The sequence below is a fragment of the Lissotriton vulgaris genome, chromosome 11 (assembly GCF_964263255.1).
Source record: "Lissotriton vulgaris chromosome 11, aLisVul1.2, whole genome shotgun sequence".
NCBI lineage: Eukaryota > Metazoa > Chordata > Amphibia > Caudata > Salamandridae > Lissotriton > Lissotriton vulgaris.
Genome location: NC_141699.1, coordinates 533535140 through 533558122, shown reverse-complemented (window position 1 = coordinate 533558122; position 22983 = coordinate 533535140). Strand labels below are relative to the sequence as shown.

The 22983-nt window shown below is 43.9% G+C and overlaps 1 pseudogene; it reads right to left on the bottom strand.

The window, feature by feature from the left end:
• Nucleotides 1-19661: 19661 nt before the first annotated feature.
• The window catches only part of LOC147683105 (28S ribosomal RNA), a 9053-nt pseudogene continuing 5731 nt past the window's right edge, over nucleotides 19662-22983 (bottom strand).

Here is a 22983-nt window from a genome sequence, read left to right as displayed (position 1 = left end):
TGAGGGTATACTCATCCAACCCTTGTTTTGACCAATCAGAACTGTTGACCCCAAGTGTTTCAAATGATAGATAGATTATTTAGTGAAAAAGGGTATAAAAGAGTATGTTCGGACTTAAGAAAAAAAACGTATTTTCCGATTTCCATCTGCGTATCCTAACATGCTGCTGGAATGCTGAATTAATCCTGAGGCGTAAGGACTTTAAAAATGTTCTGAACTTAAACTTTATTTGAATCAGTAAGGACTCTTTAGATGAGGTTAATAGCTAGAGAGAGTAGGGAAATGAACTTTAGGAACTATTATGTTTTTGCTAATATTGATGTTCTTTAGTTTCAATAATTAATATGCTTATTTTCTGAGCTTTGAATTAAACGATATATAAATGTATGAGTTAAATTCTTGCTTTCCTTAAATCTATTTGAATTAAACAAATATAGGAGTAAATAAACACAGGTCATGCTGGGAGAATCTCTTTAAATAAAAATTAGATAAATGAAGAATTAAGCTGGTCTTGTCCATCCTTAGCATAATTTTTTACTAGCAGATCTATCGCCAAATAATGGTGGTGTGTCTGAATAAATTGTCTTCTTGATAAAACCATGGTAAAACAATTTAAACTGCAGATGTACATATTCTAAATAGTTAGCTTAATTTAGACACTCCGCTATGATTCAGCAGCTCTCCTTTGAAGTCTCACAATCAATGAAGTAGGGAGAAGGTGTGTAATAGGGACTTGCAGTGTTTTGGGCCCCACTGATGAGTGAATGCGTGATTTAATTAAGCATGGGCGAATTTTGCGAATCTGGCGTTCGCGAATTTGCGTGTTTGCAAACTCGCAATCCGCAAAATCCGCAAATTCTCGTGAATTTGCAGATTTTTTTTTGTGTTCGCAAGGGTTTCTGCCATTTAGCAAGGGTTTGGTACCAGTTCGCAATTGCGAACTTACTTGTCGGCTCGCAACGGTCGCGACTATGTTGTTTCTACGTCTGGTTCATCATCACAGGTTCCCAGCACCCTCTGTTTAACCACTGCCACCCTCTCTTTCACCCATGCCACCCTCTGGTACATCAATGCCACCCTCTGGTTCATCATCACTGTAGATTATGGGGGGAAAAGCAAGCACACCTGCCCTGCTTCAACTGGCATGAATTAATTTGGGGTTGGTTTATTAATGTGTCACTGTTTTAAAATTCCAGTCTGGCACCTGCTTCCTTATCTGTAATTTGCTTTCTGTTGCAGTGCAATTTTTTTTCCAGGACCTTTGTGGCCTACTTGTAGCTATTCTATGAGCCTGCTGTGAGGGTCAGAGCAGGGTCATACAATTGTTGCAACTAGCAACTGAACTCTGGAGGGGCCCCAGTCAGGAAGCACTACTGGGAATGGTTACTATTACTAATGATGAGTTTGAACTTTTGCACCTGCTGAGTGCTTTCATTTTTGAAACTTTGTTTTTCTGCAGAGCAGCAACTGTAATGCCCCAAACAAACATAGGCAACTGAACTCTGGAGGGGGCCCTCAGGAAGTACTACAGGGAATGGTTACTAATGATGAGTGAACTTTTGCACCTGCTGAGTGCTTTCTGCAGAACAGCAACTGTAATGCCCCAAACAAACTTACTTATGAAAGTTGATTTCTAATCCAAAAGTGATCCAAAGAGAGTCAAAAGGCCTCAAATCCCAAAAAGTGCAGGCAAATGTCAACCCGAGGAGTTAGTCTGATAAAAATCATCATTTTCAGAAGGTCTATGCTGCTTGCTAGTGGATTTCTTGTGCAGAATTGCAAATTTTGTAATTTCGCTAGCGCGAGATTGTTGCAGCCCGCCGCACCTACATGTTCGCAATTGCGAACTCTCGCGATGCGTCGCCAAACTCCCGCTGGATCCCGCAGCAAGATCCAAAATGGCGCAGCACTCGCAAAAATATCGAGAAAAACAATTCGGCAAATGCTGAATGACGGTAAATGAACACTGCACGCCGCTAAATTATACAACCAAGAAAAAAAAAATGTTGCTGGAAATTCGCATATCTCGCGGATAGCGAATTTACTGAAAATCCACAAAATTCGCGAGCGGAACGGATTTTCGGCCCATGCTTAGATTTAATACTTCAGGGAAAGGTGATGAAGTTTTAGAAATTATTTCAGGAATAGTGCTGCATCAATAATTAGCTTGGTAGCAGAGCAATGGTTGCCATGGAATTAGCTGGGATAATGTATCAAGTGGTGTATACAGGATTTGATGTACAGAATTATGACTAACACCTGTTGAGTTTGTATTAAGTTATATGTAGTTCTGAAAAGGCTTCCGGAAAGTGTGGGAAGCTAGTTACTCTGTCTGCAAGCAGAGGAAGTGTGGCATTTGTAGTCGCACATCTCATAGTCAGTTTCAAAAGGTAGTGGTATCGTAGTATGTCACAAGTTTAGGGATTTTCCGAGTAAAAGGATAAATGCATAGCGAGGACAATCTATAAAATCTTAGCCTTCAAGTATAGGGATCATTGTGTTTCCTGGTTTAAAATTTACCGTTGAGAGAGTAAGAGAGCTTAACCCAAGCTTGGGAGAAGGGTAAGGTAGAGGGATGTGCTACTTTATCGGCTAGTCTAAAATTCTGTGGTAGAGAAGAGGGAAGCGTTGTCTACTGGAAATACAGAATACTTGTGTGATTGCGGAAACTATCACTTTAGTTTTAGCGAAACAGGCAAATGGAGTTGTTTTATGTAGTCACTAACTGATTCAGTTGTATAAAAGTGTAAATAGGGCCTCTCTATAAACCTTGTAAAGGAGGGGTCAGTCGAAGCTGCAGCAGCCAGAGCAGAACTGACGTCAAAAGTGTCACGCAGGGATTGGTCCGGGTGACCAAGACAGAGTAAGGGCTGATTGGTGCATCAGTAGAAGCAGCAAGACTATTGGTTAAGTACTAAGACACCGTATCTTGTTCTAATTGGTGTGATAGTGTGAACCGCGCTGTGATAGGCTGGAGTTACAAAGCAGTTTATGGAAGAGTGCTCAATCTTTTGTAAGACAGGAAAATTATCAGAAGAATTGATTATTATTATGGAGACAAAAAGAAGAAACCTTCATGGTTTAAGAGATTGAAAAATGTATTCAAGAAAGACAAGGCAATAGTAACAAGAGAGGGAAAATTACTTCCCCCGCCAAAAACGCCAGCTTCTTACATGATGACGAAATACGGCTATCATACATGCATTTGGCTAGATATACCATAAACGATGGTGCGTTAGCATTTCCAGAAGTAGGATCTCTTAATCTGGTAGTTGGACGAAATTTGAGAGAAAAGATGATGAGACTTGAACCGAGACCTAGACCGACTCAATTTGAAGCACTAGTTGAGTGGGAAGATGAGATGCATTAGTTAGAACGAGAGAGGTTGGAAAATCCTTGAGGAACAAGAGGTAGATTACGTGGATTATGGGGAGAAGCACATCAAAGTAGACTGCGAAGATGGAGAAATGCTGACATGTGTGATGGAATGTATCCGGTTAGATTAGCAGGTGAAATAGAAGGGCGATAAAGCACAGAGAAACGGAATCATGTGGCGACAGGAAGGAAACATTATGGAGAAAGTTAATCAGAGGATACAGTGCTGGAAGAGATATTAAATAGGAGACCACCACCATATCAACCAGGTTCTATACGGATCACTCCAAATGCTCCACCAGTAGAGGATAGATTTATTGAAACCCCAAAACAATTTTCAAATTTTAGGGACCTTCCAGAAAGAGTAGAAATTAGATATTTTTAACACACCAGTGGTAGAAACTAGACTTACTGGTACTCCTAAGCAAAATAATGAAATCCAGAGAAGTGTAACAAGAGTAGAGAGACAAATTGAAGAACAACCAAGTACATCTGAATATATACATGCTACAAATGAATTAACTGAAAGGGTACAGGAACTTACTAAAAATATAGAAGCTGTAACAGTCCCAGTAACAATAGGTCCTGTAATTCCAGTGTTTGAAAATTAGAAAATAAAAGAACCAACTTTGATGATTCCTTTAAACCAGAGTTTGCAAAAAGTAAGAGAAAAGATTTATCCAAATTTGTCTAAAATTAGGCGAACAAGTAATATAATACCGCCCGACTTGACTTTTAATCAAAGCCTACCATATAAGTTTCCAACCGGAGCAGAATCTGATTCTGCGACACCCGAAAGTAGTGTAGAGAAAATAGATTTAACACAAACCCCAGTAGGACCATCGGAACAAGAATTAAGTGATTGACTTAAAACTCTGAACGTAAACGAACATGAACCTAAAGTATTAGATGTTGTTAGACTAAAAGCTGACATGGAAGAATTAATTATTCGTACTCTTAGAAATGATAGACTAAAAACATATCAAGACGATGGATTAATGTTCATGTGTAAAAGTATTACTTGGAAAGCTAAAAATGCGCATGACCAACTGGAAGGGTTAGCTAGTGAATTCGATGTAGATTTTACAAAGAATAAAACATTACGGAAATCCTACAAAGTAGATTTTTCAGAAAAGGACATCGAAAATATGAATACTGCAGGAAGATTGACCCAAATAAAAGAGCTAATTGTATTAATAAGAAAATGGGGAGATGCGAATAGATGGAAAGGTAAATGGGAAAAGAAAAAGGAAGCCAGTGATAAATCTACATTAGCGTTCCCAGTGAGAGAAAAAGAGACAGTATTACATTAATTTCCCATGAGAGAAATACTGGGAGGAGGATATGTACATGTTCCTTGGTCTAGACAGGACACATTATCATTTACTAATGATTTCCCCAGATTGAGAGAAAAACAGTAGAATGGTATCGACAAGTGGATCGATTTGTAAAAGGTACTATGGGAAGATCTAGATGGATTGTTTGACATAGTAGTACTAGCAGACCTATGGCCGGAGTGCAAAATAACAGTGAATTGGCCAAAAACGGAATATCCTCGAGACAAAGTGACAGGTGCTCCTTCGCCGGAAGTGATGAGGAAATATGAACAAGTAATAGTGTTTTTGACAAATAAAATTCCTCCAAAAGAGACAGATTGGGTTAAAAGAGACAGAACTTTGCAAGAGCCAAAAGAATCTGTACATGCATTTTATGAGAGACTGTTAGTGTTTTAACAATACAGTGGATATGAGGAGCTGAATAAAAAGGATACAAGTCACTTTGTGTATCGGTTTGGATTAGGACCAGAAATAGGAGATATGATTAAGCATGATTTAATGGGATGGCAATCATGTTCCGTGGACAAAGTACTGAGACATGAAAAATAGTGATGAAACTGAAGTTAAGCAGAAAAAGATAAAATAAATAGTCATGTTTGCACAAGTGAGGGTAGCAGAACATCAATTAGCACAATTGGAAAATAAAACACAGATGTAAGTCAAGGGAAAATGAAGGGAAGTCCCAATAAAACCAAATTAGTAGGGAATATAGAAGAGCTTAAGAAAAAGTATCCTTGTCATAATTGCGGCAGGATAGGGCATTGGAAGAAAGAATGTAAATATCCACCAAGAGTTAATCCCAAAAATACATCATTGAATCCGCAGGTGCAGAATGAGATAATTCAGCAACCATTGTAACAACAGCAGGCAGTTACTCTGCAAAGTCGGGTGCCAAAACCGTCTCTACCACACAGTGTAAATCTGCAGAGATACTGTGCAGAGACATGGTAAATCGATCACACAGAGTGCATGTGAGTACTCCGTATTGGTTACAAGAGGAAGGCAGAAGTGAGTCGGATGATAGTTTCTGAAGGTGCCTGGGAGAGGAAGAAGAGTGTGTGCTCGGAGCTACTCTTGAGGTAGATCAGTGTGGTCGTTTGTGAATGGAAAAGTGAATGATGTAAAAGTAACTTTCCTAGTGGATACTGGTGCTACCCGTTCTACTGTTAGATCAGTGGAAGTTCAAAATCTCCCTCTCTCGGGAGAGCAAATCCAAGTTGTAGGTGTAGCTAATAGACAAATTAAAACCTCCCTAAAAAAACAGTTGAAGTAGAAATTGGAAATTTGGAAGGGATGCATTGATTTGTGGTGTGTGATAGTCCAGTTAACCTGTTAGGCAGAGATATATTATGTAAAATGAACTGTGCCATATATTGTTCACCAGATGGCATAGAGCTCCAAATCCCAGATGAAGATAGCTTGTATAAAATGACCATGTCAATGATTGAATCAGAAAAGAATGAATTGTTTGCTATGTTTGATCGAGAAAAGATACCTACTGAATTGAAAGAAGCATTAAAAGAGCAAGTTTGGGATTTTACAGGAGAAGATATTGGATTTCTGAAAGATGTAGATCCTGTGAAAATTTCAGTGAAAGAAGGAGTAAGTTACCCAAACATTCCCCTGGCTGTTCGAGCAGTAGCGGCTCCCCCCCCCCCCAGCGCCTTGAGACCCCACGGGTATGTAGCGCACTTTATAAGTGTCACTGATTGAATATAAAATGACAGCAGAAGTAATTGAAGGAATAACACCAGTAATAAACAAGATGATTGAACAAGGCATTTTGAGAGAAATAGAAAGCAGTCCTTGTAATTCACCGATAATGGGATTGAAAAAGCCAAACGGAACATTTATTTATTTATTTATGAGTTTATACCGTGCTAGAATCCACTCCCAAAGGAGTATCTCTGCGCCATACGCCATGTCAGATGGATCAGAGCAATAAAGGACACACAAGTAATGGGTGCTAACACTGGAACAAGAACGTTTTCAACTTTTTTCTGAAAGTTAGATGGTCGGAGCACTGCCTAAGCGTAAAGGGGAGTTTATTCCAGAGTGCTGGGCCCACCGAAGACAAGGCTTTACCGCCTTGTCTGGTCTTCTTTACAGTAGATACCTGAAGCAGAAGTTTAGGTTGCGGACAGGATTATAAAAGATTAATATTTTTTGCCAAGTAGGAAGGTCCTAAATCATGTAGCCCTTTATGGACGACACAACAGATCTTAAACTTTACCCTTTGGCAGATGGAGAGCCAGTGTAGTTTTACTAATAGGGGTTTTGAAGGAGACCTCGGGGGGGGGGGCAGTTAGGACCAATCTCGCTGCAGTGTTCTGTACCATTTGAAGCCTACCAAGTATGCCCTCATTAGCCGATGCCAACAGCCCGTTACAGTAATCTAGGCGGCTAAGCACCAGGGCCTGCACCAGTGTTTTCCTAGTGGTATCAGGGAGAAGAGGAAATACCTTACGAAGGAGCCCTAGAACATGGAAACAAGCTCCTACTATACTTTTCCCATGTTCCTTTAGAGACAGATCCTGGTCCAATCGCACCCCAAGATTCTTCACCACCTGCTTGGGTGTAAGAACCGGGCCTAGTTCAGATGGCCACCAGTCAGGGGACCACTTTTTTTTGGCTTCTCCGAAGAGTGTGACCTCAGTATTCCCCACATTACACTGTAGGAAGTTGGAGGTCATCCACTGGGCGACCGCCTTCATGCCTTTGGAGAAAGATTTAATTGTCTCGGAAGTCAGAGATTTGAAAGGAAAAAGGAGCTGAGTGTCATCAGCATATGACACTGGGATGAAGCCAAAAGCTCTCATAATCCTAGCCAGGGGGCCCACATAGATATTAAAAAGAGTAGGGCTCAAACAAGAGCCCTGTGGCACCCCCTTGGTAATCTCTACCTCCGCTGAACGATACGTACCCAAGGTGACTCTTTGGGTGCGATCGGACAAAAAACTCCACAGCCAGGCCAAAGCCACACTCGTAAGCCCAATCTCAGCAAGACTTTGGAGCAAGATATTGTGGGATATGGTATCGAGCGCTGCCGATAAATCTAATAATACCAGGACTACCGAATGTCCCTTGACCTGGTACATGCGGAGATAGTCTGTAACAGTCAGTATAGCCGATTCGGTACTATAATTCAGCCTGAAGCCGGACTGAGAGTAGTCCAGACTATCTGTGCATTCGATAAAGCTCGATAGGTGTTTAATAGCGCGTTTCTCTGTAAGCTTGCTTAAATACGGGAGCAGAGAGATGGGTCTGAGATTGGACAGGTCTGACCAAGGGATGGCTGAGTTCTTCCGAATGGGTCTTACTAGTGCCTTCTTCCACTCCAGTGGCACTTGGCCCTCAGCCAGCGAGAGTTTGACAAGACGCTGGATCATAGGACTGAGCACCTTGCCAACCACTGGCATGACTCTGACAGGATGATATCTGATAGACAGCCACTCTTAATTTGAACTATAAGGTCCTCTACCTCAAGCAGAGAAATAGCTGGAAACTCGGTGAGCGTACCAGAATTCTCAGTGTTCTTAACCTGAGGTAATGTCATAAGACTGCTGGTAGAAGAGTTGGAGTCAGTGATTTTCTCATAGATCCTGTCTATCTTGTTGGTGAGGTAGTGAGAAATATTATCACATAGTTGTTGTGAGGATAGATCAGGACTTTCACAAGCCACCAGTTTTATATAAGTTTGTACGATCTGATACAGAACCTTGGGGGCATTACCTGCCGCCGCAAGTTGTGAGGCAATATGATTTTTGCGAGCTGCTCTGATAGACTTGTGTTAGGAAGTCAGGGGCGTCCAGTAACAGATTCTGTCGGCCTCCAGATGAAATGATCTCCAAACCTTTTCCAACTTCTTGCAGGCCTGCTTAAGAGACCTCAGATAATCAGAGAACCAGACTTCCTGCCTATGTGCAGGGCGTGGTTTATAGAGTTTCACCACCTTGTGGATGGCACAATTAAATTTCGAAAGGGCATCTTCAATATTCTCTGTAAGTCTGGGATTAGGTTCTACAAACGCCTCCTTGAAAGTCTCCTGGGACATTTTGTGCCATTGTATCCGCCACAAAGGAAGGGTCATGGATACGTTAGAAGGTCTGTCCAAATTGGACATCGTAAATTCTAAAATGGAGTGGTCTGTCCAATGGGCCTGCCTATGGGGGAGGCATACAATCTTTGATGAATTAGAAGAGATAAGGTCTAACGTATGTCCTGCCCGATGGGTGGGACCAGTATTTTGCTGTCTAAGACCTAAAAGAAGAAGATCTGCCAGCAAAGCCTGGGCTTCCGCACTGTCATCCCTTTCACTATGAATGTTAAAGTCGCCCAGAAGTAAAAAATCCCTTCCTGGGTAGACATGAGCGGCCAGTGCTTCCACTAATAAAACAGGGAAGTTTATACAAGGGCGAGGGAGGCGGTAGACCAATGCTCCTTTCCAGCTGGTCCTTGACAAATTATTAATCTTAAAAATCATCAGTTCCATTTCCGGGGTGCAGCATTTCTCCAAATAGAGTTATTAATCCCAATTCTATGAACTATGGCCATGCCACTGGCCATCTTATTGGGACAATCTGATCAAACTATCTTGTATCCTTCAGGGATCCCCAGGGTAATAGCGGGGACTGAGTAAGGTTTGTGCCACGTCTCAGGTAAAAAGCAGAGATCAGGTTGTTGTGTGAAAATAAGGTCCCATACCTCCACCGAGTGTTTGGGCAGGGATCTGATGCTACAGAGCAAATTATTCCATCCATAATGAACGTTGGAGCCTGCCCCAACGGTCTTTCTATCTGAATGGCAGTCTACATCAACATACTGAGCCTGAAACTGACAGTTCCGGCATGAAAACGGCCCTTGCGGAAGGGATCCCAGCCCCTTAGCACAGCCCGCCTATGGAGCACATTGTAGGTCAAATAATGTTTGAACCGAATAACTGACCCGCTTAGAAGTGCAGCAGCCTCTATTTACTGATGTAGGGGTCATGGTCCCTGGCCCCGTCCGGTACGGACGGGCTGGTCTCAGGCGCGTCCTCAGGCGCTCCCCTGTGCGCAGCCGCTGCACTCTCTTAACGACGAGGGGGCTAAATTGCCCTTCCATTCGGCAGCTAGAACGCTAACTGCTCCAGTGGGCGGAAGCACCTGGCTCTCCCTGTCCCGCCCTCCGCTTAACGGTACTAGCTACCGAGTTGGACCGGGGCAAGCAGGGTGAAAGATCGAGCACAGGCTTCCTGGTTAAGTGTCACCCCCTTAAATTCCCCACAAGAACTTGAGTGATAGTAATCAATTTAAAACACAAACAGTATGCACTGTTGAAGTACAAGCAATCTGCACTTCAAGGATTAAAAACGATTAACTGAATATTTCTAAAATTTGTAAATCAATGCGGGAACTCAGAAAATCCGAGCAGCAGCACCCAAAGTAGTGCCCAATGTCCCAATGTCAATTTAGGATAGTACAAGACCTTAGAAAGGTTAATAAGATCATTGTCCCATGTTGTCCGATTGTACCAAATCCAGCAGTAATTCTAGATCAGATTCCACATGATGCAGAATGGTATACGGTGATAGATTTGTACAAATGCATTTTTTACGGTTCCATTACACCCAGAAAGCCAGACCATTTTTGCATTCCGGTTCGGAGATCGCATTTTGGCATGGTGCAGAATTCCTCAGGGGTATACTGAGAGTCCATCCATTTTTATTCAATTGTTAAAGAAATCATTAGAAGGTTTGAGCATGCCTGGAGAATCTGTATTGGTTCAATATATTGATGATCTGTTAGTAGCGTCAAAGACAAAGGATGAATGCATACCAGATACTGTTGCATTGTTGAACCATTTGGCAGAAGAGGGACATAAAGGGACTCCATCAAAATTATAATTTTGTCAGAAAGAAGTGCTAAATGAACTAGACAAGTAACTGCAGAAAGAATCAAAATGATACAAGGAATGCAACCACCAAAGACGCAAAGACAAGTTAGAATGTTCCTAGGAATGGTGGGTTACTGTAGAAAGTGGATTAGTGGATTTTCACTAATAGCATAACACTTGCAAAGACCAACCAAAGCAGATATCAGAGACCCTATCGTGCCTAATAAGACTGAAATGGAAGCATTTGAACAGCTAAAAACAAGCTGATGTGAAGCTCCAGCTTAAGGGATGCCCGACTATGAAAAAGAATTTGAACTGTATTGCAGTGAGCGAGGAGGATGTGCATCCTCAGTATTAATTCAGCAACATGGAAAACTGAAAAAACCAATTGCATATTTCTCAGCTGTTTTAGACCCAGTTGCAAAAGCCTTACCAGGTTGTCTGAAAGTAGTGGCAGCTACAAGTGTGAGTTTGGAACAAAGGGAAAGAATAGTGATGGGATTTCCTGTGAGGGTATATGTATCTCATTATGTGGAGATTCTCCTCACTAGAACAAAGACACAGTACCTTACTAACAACAGGATGAAAAAAATATGAGAAAACAATTCTAGGTGCAGACAATGTGACAGTCTCCCGATGTGTGAATGTAAATCCATCTACATTGTTACCTTATGCTATGGAATCTGAAGTAAGACATTAAGTTGATCACAAGTGTTTGGATGTTCTGGAGTATTGTACCAAACGAGACCCGACATTAGGGATGAGCCATTGCCAGAATCAGATTATGTGATGTTTGTCGATGGTTCATGCCTGAGAACAGAGGAGGGTGCTTGGAGTGCTGCATATGCTAGATGTACAGTAGCAGATGTCCTGGAAGCATCTTGTCTGAAAGGAATTAGTTCTGCTCAAATAGCAGAATTGATTGCTTTGATTCGAAAATGTGAACTAGGAAAGGAGATAAAAGTTACCATAATGACTGACAGTCTGTATGGATTTGGGGTTGTCCAATATTACAGGCAATTGTGGTCCCAAAGAGGTTATTTACCTTCTGCAGGATCCCCCATCCGAAATGCTGAATTTGTAAAAATGTTGATCGATGCTTTTCAGTTGCCTAATAAAATTGCAGTGGTTAAATGTTCCTGGCGCACCTTTGTCCGGCTTAACAAATGTTTCTGTAGGTTTTTCAGCTGCCCCTGTTTACAACCCCGTATCTGGTCCTTTATCTATTTCTGTTGGACCGTGTCAATTGAAAGCACCTCTGATTTTGACGACAGGTTGTAATGAAAATCTGCTTGGTTTAGACTTGTTGAAACGACTATATGCGACATTGTACTGTTCTCCGGAAGGAGTACAGCTTACGTTGGGTAAAAGAATCACCTCTCCGATGTACTTGTCAATGGATGCACTCCCGCCAGAGCTGCGTTCACTCCCTGATACTCTTTGGGCGACTGGTCCAAATGATGTAGGCCTTTTGGAAATACCACCATATGTAGTCACTTTGAAAGCAAATGTCAAATTTCCACGAATTCCTCAATACAAAATCTCTAGTGAAGGTGAACGTGCACTTTTATTGATTGTGCAAGATTTGATTAAGAAAGGTGTGGTTGAGGAAACTAGAGGAAATGTCTGTAACAGTCCTGTATTACCAATTTTGAAACGTACTGATCCTTCAAAGCCTCCAGTGTATAGGTTTGTTATCGATCTCAGAGAGGTTAATAAAATTGTGGTTCCGCAGTTTCCTGTGGTTCCAGACATTACTGCATTGTTAACGTTGATTCCTGCAACAGATACATGGTTTTCAGTTATCGACTTGAAGAATGCCTTTTTCAGCATTCCGATAGCCGAGGAAAGCAGAGATATTTTCGGCTTCTCTCTAGGAGGTCGAAGCTTCAGGTTTAAACGTGCTCCACAAGGCTATTGTGAGAGTCCATCCATTTACAGTCAGGCATTAAAAAGCCAGTTAGATTCCTTTGTACTTCCTCCAGGTTCTGGTCTAGTGCAGTATGTAGACGACCTTCTAGTGGCTGCCGATGACAAGGAAACTTGCAAAGCAGCTACAATTTCGTTATTGCATCATTTGTCTAATTTGAATCACAAGGTGTCACCTTCAAAAATGCAATACTGCTGCCAAGAAGTGACCTACCTAGGTCATCTCTTGTCAAAGGAGGGAAGGAAGTTGACCCCAGAGAGAATAAAAGCAATTACGCAGATGAGTGTTCCCCGCACACAGAGAGAAGTACGTGCCTTTTTAGGTATTACCTCGTACTGTAGGCAGTGGATCCCAAATTTTTCTCTTTTGGCAAAACGATCGGTAGCTTTGACTGGGAAAAATGTTCCGAGTCCGGTGCCATGGTCTGCTGAATGTCAGGAGAGTTTTTCTGAGTTACGAAATGCACTATGTTCAGCTCCTGTATTGGGTACACCCGATTACAGTAAGCCATTCACGCTCTATGTTCATGAGAGAGAAGGTTGTGCGTTGAGTGTTCTGACACAGAGATTTGGTGATAAACAACGCCCTTGTGCGTATTTTTCATCAACATTAGATCCGGTAGCTAGAGCGTTGCCTAGTTGTTTGAGAGCTACAGCGGCAGCTGCGGCTTCCATTCGACAATCTGCTGGTTTGGTGATGAACAACATGCTAGTGGTCATGGTTCCTCATGCTGTGGATACACTCATGAACCGAACCAAGACGCAACACCTTACCAGTGCTAGATTATCTGGCTACGAGCTGACACTGCTAGCAAGTCATATACAGATCAAAAGATGCAATGTATTGAATCCAGCAACATTGTTGCCGGCTAATCAAGAGTCGAGTGATTCTGAACCCCATGATTGCTGTTTCAGAACCGAGGAGGAGACAAAAGGACTAATTGATTTAAAAGACACTCCGTTGTCAGATCCAGATGGCACGTTGTATGTTGATGGGTCATGCTTTAAATTGGAGAATGGTGATGTGACTGCTGCTTACGCCGTAACGACTTTGAGTACGATTGTGGAGACTGCAAGAGTGAGTCAGAATTCTGCCCAAGCTGCAGAATTAATCGCTCTAACGAGAGCGTGTGTTTTAGCAAAGGGAAAGAGAGTGAATGTGTTCACAGATAGTCAGTACGCGTTCGGCGTGGCCCATAGTTTTGGCCGTTTGTGGAAAGAAAGAGGTTTCATTACGTCCCATGGGACTAAGATTCAACATGGTCAGCTAGTTAACGACTTGTTGGAATCTCTAACCTTGCCGACTGAAGTTGCGATTGTGAAATGCAGTGCTCATAAAGCAATCACGGATGATGTTGGTGGTGGGAATGCTTTTGCTGATGCAACCGCTAAACAGACAGCTAGAAATATGATGAGTAGAAAGTATGTTGCAACATCTGCAAGATGGATTTCCGAGTCTGGAATGTGTGAGGACACAGTGGAAAGTGTGAAAGAAATTCAGAAAGAGGCGACTGAGGAGGAAAAGCTTGCATGGAAAGAGAGTACGGGTAAATTGGACTCGAGTGGATGTTGGATTGATTTGTCAGAACAACAGCGTTGGATGTTGCCTGATGCGTATGTGCTTGCAGTAGTGACAATTGCACATGGAGCAGCGCATATTAGTTCTAAAGGAATATGTAAGATGTTGGCTCCAGTCTGGAAGAATGATGGGATTAGTAAGTGTGCAGAGAGAGTGGTGAAAAATTGTATGGTATGCCTGATGCATAATCCTGGCAAGGGAGTCCCCACGCCTGCTGGTCACTTCGCTCCTCCCTCCTGTCCCTTTGAAGTGATTCAGTTAGACTTTATTCACATGGATCGTTGCAACAACCTAAAATACGTCCTAGTGGTAGTTTGTGCTTTCTCCAGGTGGATCGAAGCATATCCACTGAAGGACAACACTGCCCTATCAACTGCCAAAATCCTTCTCAAGGAATACTTCCCTAGGTATGGAATGCCACGGATTGTATGGTCAGATAACGGAAGTGAGTTTGTAGGGAAAGTTATGCAGAGTGTGTGTGCCGGTTTAGGGATCAAGCAGAAATTTCACAGTGCAAACCATCCCCAGTCTGCTGGCTTAGTTGAGGGTTACAATGGCACCCTCAAGCTAAAACTTGCTAAAATACAGGCATCCACGGGTTTGTCCTGGCCAGATGCAATACCCTTGGTTTTGTTATCCACGAGAGCGACTGTACATTCTAGAGTAGGGCTTAGTCCTTATGAGATAGTTTTTGGTCGTCCCGCTAACGTTTGGGGAGTGCCAAGGCCAAAAGAATTCTGTTCTCTGGAATATCCTATGTTGATAGACTACCTTTACGACTTGACTGCTAAATTGAGTCTTATTCACCAACAGGTTTTCGATGCATTGCCAAAGCCACCGGAGAGTCCAGGTCATCAACTGAAACCTGGAGACCAAGTCGTCGTGCGCAACTTTGCAAGGACGAAGAATCTTCAGCCTAGATTTGTTGGCCCCTACCAAGTGCTGCTGGCGACGAGAACTGCTATTCGTGTGGCCGGCCGCAAGAACTGGATTCACACGATGCACGTCAAACGTGTGCCCCTGCCACTTCCTTATGATAACTGGGTAAAGAAGGGAATTGGTGCCTCTGAGTTTGAACGAACACCCAGGTTTATCCCTTTCAGCGATGCCGAACTGATAACTGACACATCGAACTCTGGCTCTCCTCCTAAAACTACTTCTTTGACTCCTGAACACTTGCCCTCTGCATCAGAAGAAACTTTGCCAACTGCGAACTTGAACATTACAACCTCTGCTGATAATACACTGTTTCCAGATCAAACAGCTCCTGCAAAACTGAGATACAATTTACGATCTCGCAATATGGACAAATAAAGCAGGAAACTGCCTATTTTTACACATTTGAAATTTTGACACTTTGCCTCCAGCCAGGAAGTTTGCTATTGTTTTATTGTTTTAAAAATTTGCCTTGCCGTCTGGGTAGCCGTAGGGTCGTGGCTGTGTGCCTAGTTGAATCTGCGGGGGTCAGACACAAGGTCGATCTTTCTGTTAGTTCTGGGAATTCCCAGGGCTGATAGAGGCATTTTCATCTATGTACACATCATCAGTGATCGCGAGCGGATTGTAGAAGATGGAGCTTCCTGAGCTGCAACGAGAAAATGTAATTTATGTTCGCAGAAACAGACTTTACAGAATTCTTCATAGCAAATGTTTTCTGATGCAATGTGCCATTACATTTTTAATTGTTTTGATAACGTTGGTGGGTGGAATCGTCTTTGGTGTGAATTTGATTTTTATGCCAGTAACTACAGTACCTCCCCTTGATCCTACTGCTTCTACTGTTTCTTCTATGCATTCTTTTCACTAGTTTCCTGAACATGAGCAAGCTCGACGCTCAGAATTTATCAATAACACATTTGTACAGCTCTTGCACCAACACCAACTGGTAGTTAACACTACAGACTGCTGGGTGTGTGGCTTGATACCCCACACTATGGATAAAGGCATTCCCTACCTGGTTTTGCCTTTTAGCTATAATGGATCATTTCAGGCCTTTCTAAGACGTCAATAATACTCCATTTTACCCTATAGATGAAATACGAGTATATTTGAGTTGGAACTCTACAGAGTATCGCCTTAGTTTGGGAGAAAGCAAGCGTAAAAGCTCCACTCCAATCTGGGTCGTGCCTCACCGAGGTCAGGTCTGTTTGCAAGGAAATGGGAGAAATCCAAGAGCTCAGCTAGGGAGGAGTGAGTGCGTTGAGACTTACGTGTTTCCGTCTAACTCCTCCCCTGCCTTCCTTAATGCTAGGGGTACCTACTTCATTTGTCAAGACAGAGCGTATACATGGTTGCCTGCTGACTTTTCAGGTTCATGTTATATTGCTCGACTGTTGCCTCCAACGTACACTGCTTCTTCAGACTATCACAAGACCAGAGTAGCAAGAGGTGTCTTCAGCAAGGAAGATACCGCTGGTCAGGAAGCTGGAGACTTCTTCAAAGGTTTCCTTCCGTTCTGGGGGCCTATGGCCAAAAGTAGAAACATACGTCAGCTAACACGGGTAGTTGAATCTACTATTACCGAAACTGCTGGTGCCCTTAGCAACTTGACAGCTGAGCTTCAGGCGGATCGACTCATGATGTTGCAGAACCGTATGGTTCTAGACGTGATACTTGCAGATCGAGGTGGGGTATGCAGAATGATCCAATCGAGCTGCTGTGTCTTTATTCCCAATAATGCTCCAACAGTCTATGAGGCGATCTCTAAGCTACACAAGATTTCTGACTCTATACACGTAGACAAGGGAAACTGGTCCTTCATGGAGTGGTTTTGGACTCTGATATCAGCGTGGGGATGGAAGGTTCTGATGGTCATTGGTGTCATCTTAGTATTCCTATTCTCATGCTGCCTGATTATCCAGTGTGGTCCCGCTCTGTGTAGTCTCTGTGCTGCAACCTGTTTCAGAAAACCACCTGCGTTTAGAGAAAAGGCGCGAGAAAGGATGATGATACAACAGCATGTCACTGACCTGATGAGCATAGAACTAGACTCTGACATAGACTGAGTAATTGCCTATTTAAGGGCAAAAGGAGGGTCTGAGGTTCTGTGACGATTTGAAGCCGTGTTTTCAACATTGTCGTAAATACATAATTTTGGTATCAGCGAACCGCAAATGAACCATTTAGCATATCCTGGTGTTTTCGCTATGCTACGAGCAAGAGTACTCCTGTTACAAACACATTTCCGATCTACCCATGGCATCCATCTTAGATCATGGCAGCCATTTTGTGTTTCTTGCCCTCACATAGACAATGGACACGCAATGACCTCTGATTACTTCATTTCGATTAAGGACACGTAGGCTTAGCCGGCGATTCACCTCTCTAGTGACACGTGCACCTTAGAACAGAACATGCCGTGGCTGCATGACTCGACAAAGGCTGCCTCCTCTGCCTGAGGCCAGTCCTGCTATACTGGTTCTCGTGTTCGTTGGCCTGATCATGATTAGGCGGCCGAAGCTGGTAGCCTTGCCCTTTTACGACCCACAAACATCTCTTATCCTGCTTTTCTATCTTCTGCACCTGGCTCTGCTCCTTTCCTTCTGGGCCTTTATTAGGGGGAGGTAACGAAATTTACGATGAGGCGGTCCGGCTCTTGAATGAAATGTTGACATGGGATTGTGATGGAATAGTGGGAACCCCTCTTCGTAATGTTTGACATCAGATATTATCGACGATTCCTGTGCAACGCCAAATATTTATTGTTTAGGACACAAAGGTTTGGGAATGTACTAACATTGTGAAGAATTTGCCTGAAGGCCAATATTTAGTATATAAGGAGCAACCCTTCCTGTACAAATCGAACAGGCTCCTAGATACTGCCCGTGTGTAGTTTCTGTGACTTCTGTGTCCCTGCAGTAATAAACCTTTGGTCTTTAACACCACCATCGAGAAGCCCGTGTTTCTGTTTATTTGTGCACCGAGACAGGTAGAACTCCGGGGTCTTCGGGTGTTATCCCTGACACCTCTGGACGGAACCAAAAAGTCCAGAACTCCAAAACGTCTGCACAGGGGCTTAGTCCACTTAAGTCTGGGTTTAGAATATACTGCGCAAATGAATAGAACATGTGCAATATCCTCATTAGCATCTAATGTACACAGTGAGCATTTAGGATCACTAGCCATCAGTTGAGGTTTTGCCCATTTAGCTGTAAACGCATTGACTTGTAATAGCTCATACCTGAATTTCATATTGAGAGACTTTGCCAGTTGTGGTTCAATCTCATCTAAAAAGGGCTCAAAGCACGGGGTCAGTTTAAAAGACAAAAATTGAGTAGTCAGTCTCCCCAACTAAGGATTTAAAGTGACTTTGTGCATTATGAAATCCCAATATATAGATTTGAATCAGGGGCCAGCAAGCTGGGTGTTGCCCAGTAGCAGCTCAAACCTAAGTTGGTGAGCCATTTACAGACGTGGGCCAACCAGGGGAGAGTTACAAATACATCCAAATTAGGGGTGGGCAGAAAACTCTGCTCTGACAGCGTAGTGGATGAAGCCAGCCACACCTGCTCCCCGGGCCCGGTTCAAGCTTCAGAAACCTAGCCAGGCCGGGGAGAGCCTCCCCAGGGCCCGGTTGAGCCCAGTCTCTAGCGCCCAGACCCATTCTGATTGTTTGCCGGACGGGGTAACTCACGTACCCTGGGGCCGGCCGGATGGAGCTCAAGCCCCGGGCCCGGTTTCCAAACCCTAGCCAGGCCGGGGAGAGCCTCCCTGGGCCCTGGTGGAGCCCCGTCCCCAGTGCACCGACCCTCTGATGGCTTGCAGGACGGGGGGCTCATGCACCCCGGGGCCGGCTGGACGGAGCTCAAGCCCCGGGCCCCGTCCCAGCTTCCTAACCCTAGCCAGGCCGGGGAGAGCCTCCTTGGGCCCCTGTGGAGCCCCGTCCCCAGCGCCTAGACCCTTGGCCGGGCCCAAGGAGGGTTAAGCCCAGGCCACGTCCACTCCCAGACGGCCTGCCCTGGGAGCCCATTTTTCTCAACGATTAAGCCCCCACATAGTGGGGGCTTACAGAACTCTGGGGACGGACAAAAGTTGGAGTTAGACCGGCTGCCAGCCCGCAGGGCCATCTGGTCACCCAGCCCACAGGGCCATCCAGTCACCCAGCCCACAGGGCCATCCGGTCACCCAGCCCGCAGGGCCATCCGGTCACCCAGCCAGGCGACCAGTTGGCCCGGGATGACCCAGCGCCCAGATGGCCTGGGAGGCGGTCTTACCCAGTCGCCCTTGCAGTCCGGCTAGGGTGGCAGGGTGTACCAAGGCAGCCGCTCTGGAGCTTCCTTCCCCCCTGGGTGGCTGCTTCTCACCTCCCTGTCCGACTTGCCCGGGAACAGTGGGAAGGGGAGGCCATATGGTCACCCTGCTGACCCGCAAGGGATGGTGGCCCCGTCCCCGCACCCTGTTGGGCAGGGACAGGAGGGGGAGGCCCCCGTGCCGAAGGCCACGTGGTAGAGGCAGCCTCCCACGGACCTGTGTACCCCCTCGGCGTCCCTCCCGCCGGCCCGGCGGCAGAGGAACCCACCCCTGGGTGTGGTGGAGGGAGGCGTCCGCGGGCACCCACGGGCAGAGAGACAAAAGCTTGGCCCAGAGGATGACTTTCAATAGAACGCAGCGAGGTAGCTGCTCTGCTACTTATGAAACCCTGACCCAGAATCAGGTTGTCCACGAATGATTTAGCACTGGGTATCCCACGAACATGTGGTGCACTAAGGGCGATGGAGGCGGCCCCCTTCCGTCCGCGCTCCGGTCCCCAAGCGAGCGGCTCTGTGCACCTGCCCCCCGAGAGAGGCCGGCTATCCCAGGCCAACCGAGGCTCCACAGCACTGCGGTATCGTTGCAGTTTAGAGGGATTCTGACTTAGAGGCGTTCAGTCATAATCCCACAGATGGTAGCTTCGCCCCATTGGCTCCTCAGCCAAGCACATACACCAAATGTCTGAACCTGCGGTTCCTCTCGTACTGAGCAGGATTACTATTGCAATAACACATCATCAGTAGGGTAAAACTAACCTGTCTCATGACGGTTTAAACCCAGATCACGTTCCCTAATAGTGGGTGAACAATCAAACGCTTGGTGAATTCTGCTTCACAATGAGAGGAAGAGCCGACATCGAAGGATCAAAAAGCGACGTCGCTATGAACACTTGGCCGTCACAAGCCAGTTATCCCTGTGGTAACTTTTCTGACACCTCCTGCTTGAAACCCAAAAAGTCAGAAGGATCATAAGGCCTCGCTTTCACGGTCTGTATTCATACTGAAAATCGAGATCAAGCGAGATTTTGCCCTTCTGCTCCACTGGAGGTTTCTGTCCTCCCTGAGCTTGCCTTAGGACACCTATGTTATCGTTTGACAGGTGTACTGCCCCAGTCAAACACCCCACCTGCCACTGTCCCCGGAGTCGGTCGCACCCGGCGGGCACTGGGCGCTTGGAGCCAGAAGCGAGAACCCCACGAGGCTTGCCCCCGCCTCACCGGGTAAGTGATAAAACAATAAGTAGTGGTATTTCACCAGCAGCCCAAGGGCCTCCCACTTATCCTACACCTCTCATGTCTCTTCACAGTGCCAGACTAGAGTCAAGCTCAACGGGGCCTTCTTTCCCCGCTCATTCTGCCAAGCCCGTTCCCTTGACTGTGGTTTCGCTAGATAGTAGGAAGGGACAGTGGGAATGTCTTTCATCCATTCATGCACGTCACTAATTAGATGACTAGGCATTTGACTATTCTGTACCACCTCGCGGTGGCTCATTCTAGGTTATTATGCTGCCCATCAGCGTCAAATCGGTTTTGCTTCCAACAATACAACATTCTTTCGCTCCGGAGTACAGCCACAGTGAACGCTGTCCGAACTGGGATCACGTTTCGGCCAGAGATAGTACACATTGCAGTACTATTCCAACAATTTAAGATAGTATACGAACAGTTCTGAGAATTCAAATATAGTTAGCAGGACATCAATAAACAATGTGTGATAAGTATGTGAGTGCGATTATGGGAGACCTATTCAACATTCAAGACATTTCAAAGAGTACGATGTACACACTATATCTATATTGTTATAAGCACACATATATATAAATCCAAAGAACACATCTACAAAATTCAACATCTAATTAGAGAAAGCACATCTAGAAGAAATACCATCTATAAAATTCACATCTATATTAACTCTTATATAAACCTATGTGGTAAAACTTATGTTCTACGAGGGTGACATGTGTGCTTCAATTGTCCAGGAATACGGCACATTTTAAGAGTGTCCATTAAAGTAGTCAGGCAAACCTTTTTCTTGAATGGAAATGCCATTTGCAGACCTAAATCAGCCAGAACAACATCGTTACATTGAGGCCAGATACCACGACATCCTACGATAAAGCCATGAAATTTAACATTTTTGCACTTCGTGAGATCTTTGATTTGCTGTGACAGATCCTGATAGTATTTCACCTTACTCTCAAACGCTAATTCAAGGGAATTCTGAGAGTTTTCATAACAAATTGATACATCAATCACTACAGCTGTGCCATTTTTGGTAAACACTACATCTGGTTTTTGTAGTTCTCCTTGATTGTTCTTAACATGAGGCTCTCTATATGCCAACCAACCACACCTACTTGCTCTATCAATGAGCAATTCCAGAATTTTGTTATGTCTTTTTATCCTAATGTCCTTAGTTTTAGGACATGCACCTAAAATATGAGAAATTGTTTCACAAACATTATTACAATACCTACATGTAGCAAATGCACAATTTCTCCCCCTGGTGATGGTTTCTCTGGTATAGAACACATTTGCTCTTAATATCAGCGCAGCTATGTACTGGTTTTCTTTCATGTTGTTATGCTTGCTGATCCAGAAGTTTGAGGTTGGATTACTTGATAAGTATTTTATACCATCACCTTGGACAGGGAGATTTGCCCATCTCTCAAACTCTTTTGATCTCCAGTCATATGTTGCCGACAAATTCAATTCATAGCTCAGATAGCAACTATCCATAATGTTAAGTTTGTGTGTTTTTATTATGTTGTCAATTTTTTCATTTATATTTCCTCCTACATACATGAATGCTCGCGCTATGTACCGGTCTGGAGCATCCCTGAGATACAATAAGCTATTGACTTTATTGAGACCAATTTGTGTACATAGTTTTGGTATACTGAGGCCCTCAAATGATTTTTTCGAATATAGGAGACCATCACATGTGTATGCAGGAAGGTGTAGAAAGTGTTTGACATACTTTTTTTATTGTTTGATCAAGAACATTCAACGTTTTTGCTTCAGTTCCCGTCATTTCTAGTTTGAATGATAGCTTAGGTATCAAGTACTGGCACAGTATTTCAATTTTCTGCGTGGGCTTAAGTGGTAAATTATCAAGATTTTGAGCCCATTTAACAAGAACCTCATTAATTCGGTTGTTGCTTCTATGACCAGTGTGTGGATCAAAGTTCAATCCAAGGTATCTCTCACTTACTCCTGGATGAATATTTTCAATATTTTCTTTTTCAAATTGCCATGGTTTACATTTGTTAATCAGTATTTTGTCTATATGGTGACTGATATAAAATCCATGTGTTTTTTTCACATTCAGTTTTAGTGCTGTAGCTTTACTGAACTTTTCAATGATCTTCAGATTTGTACTCATTCCTTCCCATGTATTGCTGAGTACTGCGATGTCATCGGCAAAGGAGAGAGCAGTGATGTGTTCATCAAGATCATCTGATCCAAATGTGAAGCCTTTGCCATTTTTCTGGAGATCACAGATTAGAGGATCCATGGCAATGTTAAATAGTAGTGGGTATAAAGAGTCACCTTGTTTGACCCCAGATTTCATTGTTAGTTCAGGAATTTCTTTGTTGTTCTTTCCCTTGAAAGATGTTGTTGAGTCAGTGTATAGGTCT